Source organism: Convolutriloba macropyga, chromosome 6 (genome assembly GCF_964194025.1).
Source record: "Convolutriloba macropyga chromosome 6, txConMacr16.3, whole genome shotgun sequence".
NCBI classification, from domain to species: Eukaryota; Metazoa; Xenacoelomorpha; order Acoela; family Convolutidae; genus Convolutriloba; species Convolutriloba macropyga.
The window spans coordinates 63,113,450-63,124,448 of NC_134473.1; the positions used below are offsets into that span (position 1 = coordinate 63,113,450).

At 33.6% G+C, this 10,999-nt stretch overlaps 1 protein-coding gene across 2 annotated transcripts in view; it reads left to right on the plus strand.

The window, feature by feature from the left end:
* LOC142341852 (heterogeneous nuclear ribonucleoprotein H-like) overlaps positions 1-10,999 on the plus strand; it is a 567,627-nt gene that overhangs the window by 45,058 nt on the left and 511,570 nt on the right. The window lies entirely within an intron of this gene.

A 10,999-nucleotide genomic window follows, 5' to 3' on the forward strand; every position in this document is an offset into this window, starting at 1 on the left:
GATTAAATTGACTGATCACAATTGCTTTTCTGTGGACTGATAACAATTTTTAAATTTGAGTGATAGGAAAAAAACTTTTAAATTGGCAACGATATGAAAATAAAAAAAAAATCAGGTTTTTTTGAACATAGGCCAGCGTCTAATGTTTTTTGTTAGTTGCTCTCGAAGAGAAGCAATTATTGTAAACGTGTATGTCTTTTACGACTCGATGATGAGTATTGGGGTTCTACAAGTTTTTTTTGGGATTCTACAGCTCAGGTCGTGACTTGAAATTTGACTTTTGTTTTTGAACGTTGACTTCTGTTTTTGAACATTTGATTTTAAAAGTATCTTAGTTTGTGATGTTAGGTAATTAATAATGGATGGTAATTTTTAAGATTAAATTGTCATATGGAGATTTTTTGATACCATATAAGTCCCTCCGAACTATCTTAAACTCCTCTCTCCCCCCAATACCTACCCCCTACCTACTCATTTACTAAAAATTGATTTTTTTTACTATACATTGCTTTATCTGTTTTTTCATATTTCTGAAATAGTTAGGATTAGATAAGAGTTTTTGGATCTATTCTTCTGTTTTGGCACCCCCACTGTTTTTTACGCCCCCAATTGCAAATTGTGTTAAATAGCACGTTACTATGTAAAAAAGCATGTGCGCCTGGGGGGGGGGGGGCTTAAAGATGTAAGCCCACTAAGCTGGTGAGGGGGCAAAACAGAATATGTCCGAGTTTTTATTGCGCAAATCTTCGCGTCCTTTCCGGTATTCTACCGGCTGTTTTTTTATGCAAAATTTTTTTGACCGCTTTTTTTAAACTTCTAGTGACTTTTACGTTTTTGATTTTTGGCGTTTTGCGTGATTTTCTCAATCGTAATTTCGAGTAGCTTAACTCAATTGGCGGCAATTTAATACTAAAAGTCAAATGATAAGTGTGCCAAAATTGGTTTCATTTTTTCACTTTAAATCTTTTTCACTTTAAGTGGTAAATTTTAACCTCTAATGAGGTTATTTGAAGCGCACTAGTGAATTTCTTAGTCCCATTTAGGCTACTCCCCCTCCCCTTCCTACTAAAGCAGGTTGCAATTGATTAAAGCACCCACTAGTCGATCAAGAGCAATTCGTTAGTCGTTTATTTTAACTGCTCTTTTCTAACATGAAAAACTATTTTGGAAAGGAATTGTTTTCTCTAAGATTAACAAAACGCTCATTTAACGTGATTCAGTTCTGTCGCAGCATTTTAAGATTCGCTGAAGTCAAACAGTTCTTTTTGTTTAAAAGTTTTAATACTATTTAAGTTTTAAAAAGGCTTTTTTTTCAAGCACCAAAAACATGCATGCATATCACATGTCATAACAAAAATCAAATTCTATATGTTCTTATTAAAAATCACTTCAATTTGTTGCCAACTTTTATGCGTATTCGTATTTACGTCTTTTTGCTTGAAGTATCTAAAGGAAATCACATTTTGACTATTTGTGTAATGTTTACTTCATTGCAAAAAAACTGCGGTTTTTAAATGACAATTTTGTAATTTTTAAAATCCATATGAGGCATAGCTTGATTCACAATACTACGAAAGCTAAGAGACGAATTGTTATAGATAATTTACTTGGAGTGTTTTGCACTTGAACGTTAGCAATTGAAAAAAAGACATGGCTCTTGATCTCTTTCCAAGCAAAGTTGTCGTTATTTCCATAATGCGTAACAAAAATATGTTTATGTAAATCATTTAAGTTGGCCTGAAAAAGAAACGACTATAATTTAAAAAACTTTAATCTCACTAGAACTGGAGAACACTTCTTTTTGTCTCAGCGTTGGATGGAAAAGTTTGTTGGTTGCTGATCATCTATATGCCGTGCACAGCAATGTATTTTCAAAGATTCGCGGTCTATAATGTACAATGATCAGCTTGAAGTTTGCTAAATTTGAAATGACTTGATTGAGTTGAGATTGCACAACAGTGTTTAAATTAGCTGCACCTACTACAGATCATACGTTTTCTTACTTTGTTGTTAAAGTCAAAATTTTAAGTGTAAACTTTATGATTTTTCCAAACGTGCTGCAGTACAGCCGGTACTTAGATGATGGTCTAATAGCAGGCCCCGAAAAACTGTTGGTGCAAACATAGAAAATGTTGAGTGGCTGTGGAGCAGAGAGTTGTTTCTTCCTGCCAGCAGAGTCTACATCTGTAGGTTTTGTCCTAGCCGTTGGAAAAATAGTGTCAAAAGTAAGTCCTAAAAATTTAAAATAGGAAATTGTGTTCCGCAAACGTCACAGTTAATTGAAGTCATTCTATTTGTCAAATAGGACACACCAGACAATCCAAGAGGAATTTGATATGAAAAACATCAACGCCTTAGAGAAGGTCGACCGTCCGCAATAGAAAAAGCCAAACTTATGTCTTCGTCTTTGGAGCTCTAAAAAGCATGGCCTTCACCCGAATCATTGTCTGCGCTTCCGTTTTCATCTCGGTCCCATTGAATTTGAATTCAGTGCCAAGTAAAGATTAGGTTTTCTTTACAGAAGAGCGGAATTGCCCGTATGGTATAATAAATTGAACTGGGCACATTTCTTGAGAGCAAGGAGTTGTCTGCAATGAAAGGAGTGCTGCGACCACCGCGCACAACAAACTACGTGCTAGATTAACATCTGCTCATCAGCGAATCTGTATCCAACTGACAAATAGAAAAACGCGAGCAGCTTTCCAGCGAGCAGCTCGAGCTCAGGACTTTTTTCTCTACTTGGAAGACGTAAACCTGCCGCGTTTGACGTGACGTTTACCTCTCTTCGGCGCACACTTTTTGTGCACATACAAGAACAATTTACGCTCTCGATGAAGCAGAGCAGGATTATATGGACTTCAGGAAATCAAATGTACAGGAGTAGGAAAACCTATTGTCAGAATTGCAGTTGAAGAAATTGTGCGCTTTTCCTTACTCGTGAAAACTTGAGGAGATTGATTGTGCTCGCTGACAACAAGCGCTTCCTACATGAAGGATTGACTGTCGTTTATTAAAATTAGCGCAGTCGATATCTGTTGTTGCAATTCGATAGACCACACCATTCCTCGTTGCTATGGCGAAATGAGCTTCAACTTTTTCAAACTTCGGCTCAATAAACCGGACGGGAGTTGTTGTGACTGACTTAGTATCGTCCGATGAGTGAGGACAATTTCAGTACTAGGTTAAGTTAAGGTTTGGCTAACCAAGAGGGTTAACCAATAGGGCAAATTTTTACGATCTGATTCTGTGAAGCATGTTTTGTTTCAAAACCATGTGTGTCAGCAGCACAGAAGATTTGAGCTTGAAAGCTGATATCATGAGAAGAATGTGGAAACAAATTTTTAATTGATATCATTGCTGCGCATGAATAGTTAATAGAAAAAAAATTGAAAAATTTTATTGAACAACTCAATACACAATTAAAATCACTTTTTACGTTTTCCATAAAGGATTGCGCAAAACAGTAACCCGTCGATTTTTCGATTTTATAATTTACACGATCAGCTCTTTATCCTGAAATATTTTCAAGATTCCTAAAAAATAGAGTCGAGCTCACTCTCCAACAATCCGAAGCAGCCAAGTATGTATATATATTCCAAAATCATAAGAAACACACAAGTTCTTTCTTTGTCATCCACAAGACGTTTTCTCGCAGTAATTGTATTTCTATTAGATTCTTCCAAAGTTTTCTAGACATTTTTTAATTACACCGCGCGCTAACTTGGCATTTACACTGATGTTTAAAAATTTGTGAACTCATACACAACAAATTCATGTATCGCGAAAATGTGATTTTTGCCATAATTGCAGCAATTGAATATGTTCTTCTAACAGCAAAAACTGTTCGAAAATATTAAAATTTCAAAATTTTATTCAACAGTTTTTGAACAGTTTCCATATAATAAAATCCCCTATTGAATGCACGATTTTAATTAACAATTTAAACAAAACAAAGATATGGTCTCTTATTAAGTCTCTCGTTTTCGTCCAAACCATAACGCCTTTTCGTGGATTTTTGCTGCACAAAAAAATGTTTTCCAAAACAGTTTTTTTATTCATAAATGATAAGAATTAGGTATTTAACAGACTCCACTTTTCAATTTTAAACTTCCAGTTTTGTTTTTTGTTCCCGACGACAAATATGTCGTTTTTGCTGGTTTATTAGAGCGTTCATTTTAAAAAAAGACTTTTTTAGACGTCTTCATTGCAGATGGAAAAAAGATTTCGAACAGGTTTCCCACTATAAACACTGCAATGCCCGAAAATAAGAAAGTAAATATTTTGGCAACTTTGAGTAAATAATTGATGTTTATATTCAACAACAAGGTCACAAAAATGATCCCTGTGGTACCGCACAAAAATTTTTCATTCATTGGGTTGATGCCAATAATTTGTACTCAAGAATCGAGCTTACAAAATTAATAATTAATTAACTGCAAGAATTTGCACCTTTTTCCATAAGCGTTGAAGTTTCTTTAGAAGCAGTTTTAAGTTCAAGGTATCAAAAAATTTTTATATATATTTTGATGTCATTACTTTCTTTTGTGTTGATTTCAATCTCTTTAAGGATCTCATTAATAGCATCAACAGTACTTGTTTCTGTTTAAGTCCATTTTGTTTTGGTTACCACAGTTTGCTTTTATCTACGAAAAGTTGTAATATTCAAGCGTGGATTTCTCTTTCAAAAACTCTATTACCTGTTGCCAAAAACAATACTGAAGGAGTGACTCTCTTATTTTTAAAATTAGCTCAGTCGATATCTGCTATTGCAAATTGAGAGACCACATCATTCCGCTTTGCTCTGGCGTCATGAGTATTGAATTTTCTAGTTTTGAGCCCCATAAACTGGATGAGTGTTGTTGTGGCTGACTTAACGTCGTCTGATGAGTGAGGACATTTTCAGTAACAGGTTAAGTTAAAGTTTGGCTAAACAAGAGAGTTAACTAATAGAGCAAATCTGACGATCTGATTTGTGTGAAGCATGTTTTTCTCAAATCAAAAACCTGTGTATCAGCAGCACAGAAGATTTCAACTTGATAGATGATATCATGAGAAGAATGTGGAGTCAAATCTTTGATTGATTTTTTTGCTGAGCATTAATAATTAATAAAATCAATAAAATAATTTTAATTGAACAAACCAGGACAAAATTATTATCACTCTTTACATTTTACCATGAAGGAAGGTGCAAAACAGTAAACCGTTAACATGAAAATTTACACGATCTACTCCGCATCCTGAACTATTTTTAGGATTTTTGAAAATCAGATTCATCAGTCAAACTTATTCGTAAAACAAGTATGTATTTATCCCATTAGTTAAGCAAAAAGCTAACAAGTTCTCTGTTTGTCTTCCACAGGATGTTTTCTTGCAGTGATTCGGCTTCTATTAGATTCGTCCAAAACTTTGTAGACCTTAATAAAACGGGACGCTAACTTGGCATTTCCAATGATGTTTAAAACACGTTTAGGTTTAAGACGCATAAAGTATTTTGTCTCCTCTGATCTTTTTTTTAGAAAAAACTAAAGTTAACAATTCTAGGATTTTCAAATCGAAATTGCGTTGCCAGTAACTTTATCAACTCATACACATGAAATTCATGTACGAAAAAAAAAGATTTTTTGCCTTGATTGCACCAATTGAATTTGTTTTTCTGACAGCAAAAATTGTTCGAAAATTTATGGTAATTTCAAAGTTTCATTCAATTTTACTGTTGAACTGTTTCATGTGATAAAATCCCATATTGAATGCACGATTTTAATATTAGTTATAAGGAAAACGGATGTGTTTTCTTACTAAGAGATCTCTTATTTTTCGATTGTTAAAGCCCTTTTTTGAACGTTTACTACACAGAAACAAAAATGTTTCTCCTAAACTGATTTTTTTTTTCATATATGATAAGAACCAGGTATTTAGCAGATTCCACTTTTCAATTACTTACTTCCGTTTTTGTTTTTTGTTCTCGACGACAAATATGTTGCTTTTGCTGGTTTAATAAAGCGTTCATTTGAAAAACGGACTTCTCTAGACGTTTTCAGTCCATATGGAAAAAGCTTTCGAGCAGTTTTCCCCCTATAACCGCTGCAACGTCCAAATAGGTAAGTCTTACATATTTTGGCAAACTTGTGTAATTAATTGATGTTTATATTCAACAACAAGATCACAAAATTGATCCCTGTTGTACCCCACAAAGTTTTTTCATTCAAGGGGTTGATGCCAATACTTGTACGAAAGGATCGAGCACACAAAATTAATAATTCATTAATTGCAAGAATTTGCACCTTTTTCCATAAGCGTTGAAGTTTCTTTAGAAGCAGTTTTAAGTTCACTGTATCAAGAAATGTTTAGATCTTTTTTGATGCCATTACTTTTTGTTTTGTTGATTTCAATCTCTTCAAAGATCTCATTAATAGCATCAACAGGAGCTGTTTCTGTCTAAGAACGTAATGTTTTGGTTACCACAGTTTGCTTTTATCTACAAAAAGTTGTAACATTCTAGCGTGGGTTATTATTTTATAAACTCTGCTAACTACGAACTGCCAACAACGATACTGAAGGAGTGACTCTCTTTTTTGTGAAATTAGCTCAAAGGATATCTGTTGTAGCAAATTGAGAGACCACATCATTGCGCTTTGCTCTGGCGACATAAGTCTTCATTTTTAAATTTGAGCCCAATAACTGGATGAGGTTTTTTTGGCTGACTTAACGTCATCTGATGAGCGACGGCATTTTCAGTAACAGGTTAAGTTAAAGTTCAGCTAAACAAGAGAGTTAACCAATAGTTCAAATTTGACGATCTGATTGTGTGAAGCATGTTTTTTTTAAATCAGAAACCTGTTTATCAGCAGCTCAGAAGATTTGAACCTGGTAGATTATATCATGAGAAGATTGTGGAGTCGCCTCTTTGATTGATCTCATTGCTGCGGATTGATACTTAGTAAAAAATAATAATAAATAATTTTTATTGAACAAATCAGGAAAAAATTTGAAGGAAGGTACAAAACAGTAAACCGTTGATTTGATGATTTACACGATCTACTCTTCATCTTGAACTGTTTTTAGGATTTTTGGAAATCAGATTCATCAGTCAAACTCGTTCGTAAAACAAGTATGTATTTATCCCATTAGTTACACAAAAAGCTAACAAGTTCTCATCTACAGGATGTTTTCTCGCAGTAATTCGGCTTCTATTAGATTCTTCCAAAGTTTTCTAGACATTAATAACAAGGAACTCTAACTTGGCATTTCCAATGATGTTTAGAACGCGCTGAGGTTTAAGATGCGTAATGTATTTTGCCTCCTCTGATCTTTTTGTATAAAACTAAAGATAACAAATCTAGGATTTGCAACATGAATTTGTGTTGCCAGTAACATTGTCAACACATAGACATTAAATTCATGTACTGAAAAACGCTTGCACCAATTGAACTTGTTCTTCTGGCAACAAAAACTGTTCGAAGAATTTTTTTGTAAATTTGAAATCTCATTCATTTTTTGAACTGTTTCTTATGATAAAATCCCATATTCAATGCGCAATTTAAATAACAGTTATAAAAAAGACGATTGTGTTCTTTTACTTAGAGATCTCTTATCTTTCGAATCATACCACCCTTTCGTAAATTTTTACTGCACAGAAACAAAAATTGTTCTCTTTAACTGATTTTTTAAAAAATGATAGGGACCAGATATTTAGCAGATTCCACTTTTCAGTTACGAGTTGATCTATTGAAACATACTTCCCAACTTTGCTTTTTATTCTGAACGACAAATGTGTTGTTTCTACTGGTTTAAAAAAAGCTTTCATTTAATAAAAAGGTCATTTCTAGACGTTTTCAATACTTTTAGGTCAAAACTTTGAGCAGTTTTTCCCTCTATAACCACTGCATCGTCCGCAGAAGAGTTAGTTGTACATAGTTTGACAACCTTGGGTATATAATTGATGTATATAATGAACAATAATGTTGCAAAATTGACCACTGTGGCACCCAAAGACCTTTTTTCTTTCATAGAGTTGACGTCAATCACTTGTACAAATTGATCGTGTACACGAAGGTGATAATTCAGTAACTGCAACAATTTGCGCCATTTTTCACAGCGTTGAAATTTCTTTAGAAGCAGTTTTAAATTAGCGATATCAAAATATTTTTAGATCTGGAATGATGGCATCACTTTCTTTTTGGTTGATATTCATCTCCTCAAGCACTTCAATAATAGCATCAACAGTATTTCTTTTTTTTACATCCGTATTGTTTTGGGTACCACTCTTTGTTTTTATCTACCAAAAATTGTAGCATTTTAGTGTGAATTACTCTTTAAAAATCTCTGCTAACGGTTGCTAACAGCAATATCGTTTGACAATTGCTATAGCTTTTTTGCTCTCTTTCTTGTAATTTGGCACAACTGGCATTTTTGAAACATTCTTGAAGCAATTGATGTTCAGAATTCATATTGATTAAAGGTGTAGCGATACAAAATCTGTTATCAATATTCTCGTGCCCCGTAAATGGTTAAATTTTGAGAAACGATTTTCTTCCAAAGTTTCCAGTTGATTCGGTGGTAAGTAAAAAAAATGGAATTGAGTTCAGAATTAACAACTTTTTTTAAAGTGAGCAATCCACTCTAGCGAAGAATATTTTCATGTCTGAAACCTTTTCGCCGACATCATCCGGCAGTTTGGGCTTGTTGTCTTTGCGCAGTTTATTATAATAGATTTTGTATAAATTCTGTCCAGTTCCACTTATTGTATTTGATTGCTTCTTTTCTTCCAAAACAAGTCTGTTCCTTTTGTTGGGTTGCATTCTATATATTTGTCGAAGACTGCAGTGTTCATTTTTTCCCGCTCGATGGCTTGGTCTCCCCGCTTCATCTTTTTTAAGAAACTTTCTTGGTTCGAAGTCGTGGTGATTTTTAATCTTAACATTCGTTAGTGAACGGAAATGATCCTGGCATTAACCACGAAGTTTGAGGAAACTCTCTAATGAAAAATGATATCTGATAAGTTCATTGCAAACATGATGAGTTTCAGCCATGAGCAGAGTCGTGGTTTAGTCATAGATCTCTCCCATTTCTTGAATTATCGTGCTTCTGCAGTTTTTTTTTCTTTTTTAAAACTTTGCATTCATTCAGAAATTGTAAAGAAATTGCAAAATCTATATTGTGATCAGATATTAGGTCATCTTTTGTTGTAACATTTTCAGCCATATTGCTTGCGATGGGATCAAGGTCGGTCGAACAATTGTTTGTCGCTCTGGTAGGAAGAGTGAAACTTATTTTGTTTGGCTCGAGTAAAATTGAGGAAACTGCTGTACCTTCTACAGTTCTCAACTTTTTCGTTTACATCAATATTTAAATGGCCTCAATATTTTTTTTTGAGTTTTTATCTATAGAGTTAGACTTTTTTTCAAGACTGAGAATATAATTTTTTTTCAAAAGATTACTTTTTGTAGTTTATATGTTATCTTTAGGTTTATATGTTATCGTTATTTGTTGATCATGCTTTGTTCTGAGTTATCTCAAAAGTTCCAATTCTTGTAAATTATATATTACCCTTGTTTTGATTCTTTTATTGCTATACAATGCCCTTACTAGCCCTATGGTATTACATCCATTTTTTATAATCACAATAAACTGTTGTTTTTCCTTACGGCCTTCGATGTAGTTTTTAATGCCGTAAAAATCTTGATAAAATGACTTGCTAATAATAACTGTCAACTTCATTTGAGAAAAGGTTTGGAATATTGGAAAATTGCAGACATTCATTCGTTTTTATTTTCTGAGAACCAATTGAGAATCACCTAATTTATAATTGTTATCAGAAAATTTTTTTGCAAACTGTGGCAATTTTTGTGGATTTGCTTTTTCTGATCTTTATTTCACTACTCTACGAAAACTTGAATTTGGAGAACTTTCAATCGCTTTTTTTTGGATCCCGTTGTTCCAATTGCGTTCAAGCTTTTAGCATAGTTGAAAGTAGTTGACAAAGTTTATCCTTGAATACAACTCGCCAATATAATTCAAATCAAGCAACGGGTGTGCTTTTGTTCCTTTTTGACTTTGGGGTTCACTTTCATTTGTGGCACAGAATTCATTGGAGATCTTACACAACCCAAACCTCGAGTATAATTTAATAGATCCGAATCTGCCTTTGTAAGTCGCTCCTTTTTGTATATTGGCTTTTTGTAATAGTGTTACTCTTAAGCTGATGATTAATCTTGAGCTAATATTTGAGCGCCCAAAGGCTGTCCTTGGTGTAAAAATGAAGAACCTTTATAATTACACTGGGTGTTTTTTTCGAAATCAACATAGAACCCAAGAGGACAACACGCCTGCAGATCAGCCTCATTTACTCTAATGCCGAGGTAGTGTCGCAGAACTAATATAATATCACTAACATAACAGTTTCCAGAAATCAGATTTGAAAATTTGAATTAATCAGGCCATTTTTGCAGTTATATCTTGTTCATTAACTTTTTACGAAGTTATATGAAATTCAGAATCTTGCAGTCGCAATTTCTCAATGATTAACTTAAGATCTCACAAATTATGGATCAGTTTTCAATATTTTCAAAATCTATATCTCAAATTAATCATCTTTGCATAAATGTCAGCCATTTTGATAAGCGTTTGCTCTTTTTAATGTCTAAATGGTTCTCTCAACAACCGCCTGTCTCTCAGCTGTTCATTTCGTTCTTTTGATTTTGTTTGATGACCGAGGGTGATTGATTTTTTTGGGTTGAAAAAATGAATTTTTAACTGAAGTTATAGCCTGCGCAAAACGTTTTTGAAGTTGTTTTGTATGTCATTTTTGAAAATATTAAAAATGATCGCATCAAAATTCAATTGGAAATTACTGGAAACCTTTTATTGGACCTTTTACGTAAAATTAAATGAAGTATCTTTCTCATCGCTATATTTCACAGTTCGTCCGTCTCTGGCTAAACTGTTAGCAGTTGAAGATATTACCTGTACTGATTTTTCAAATTCACTATCTGCATTGGTT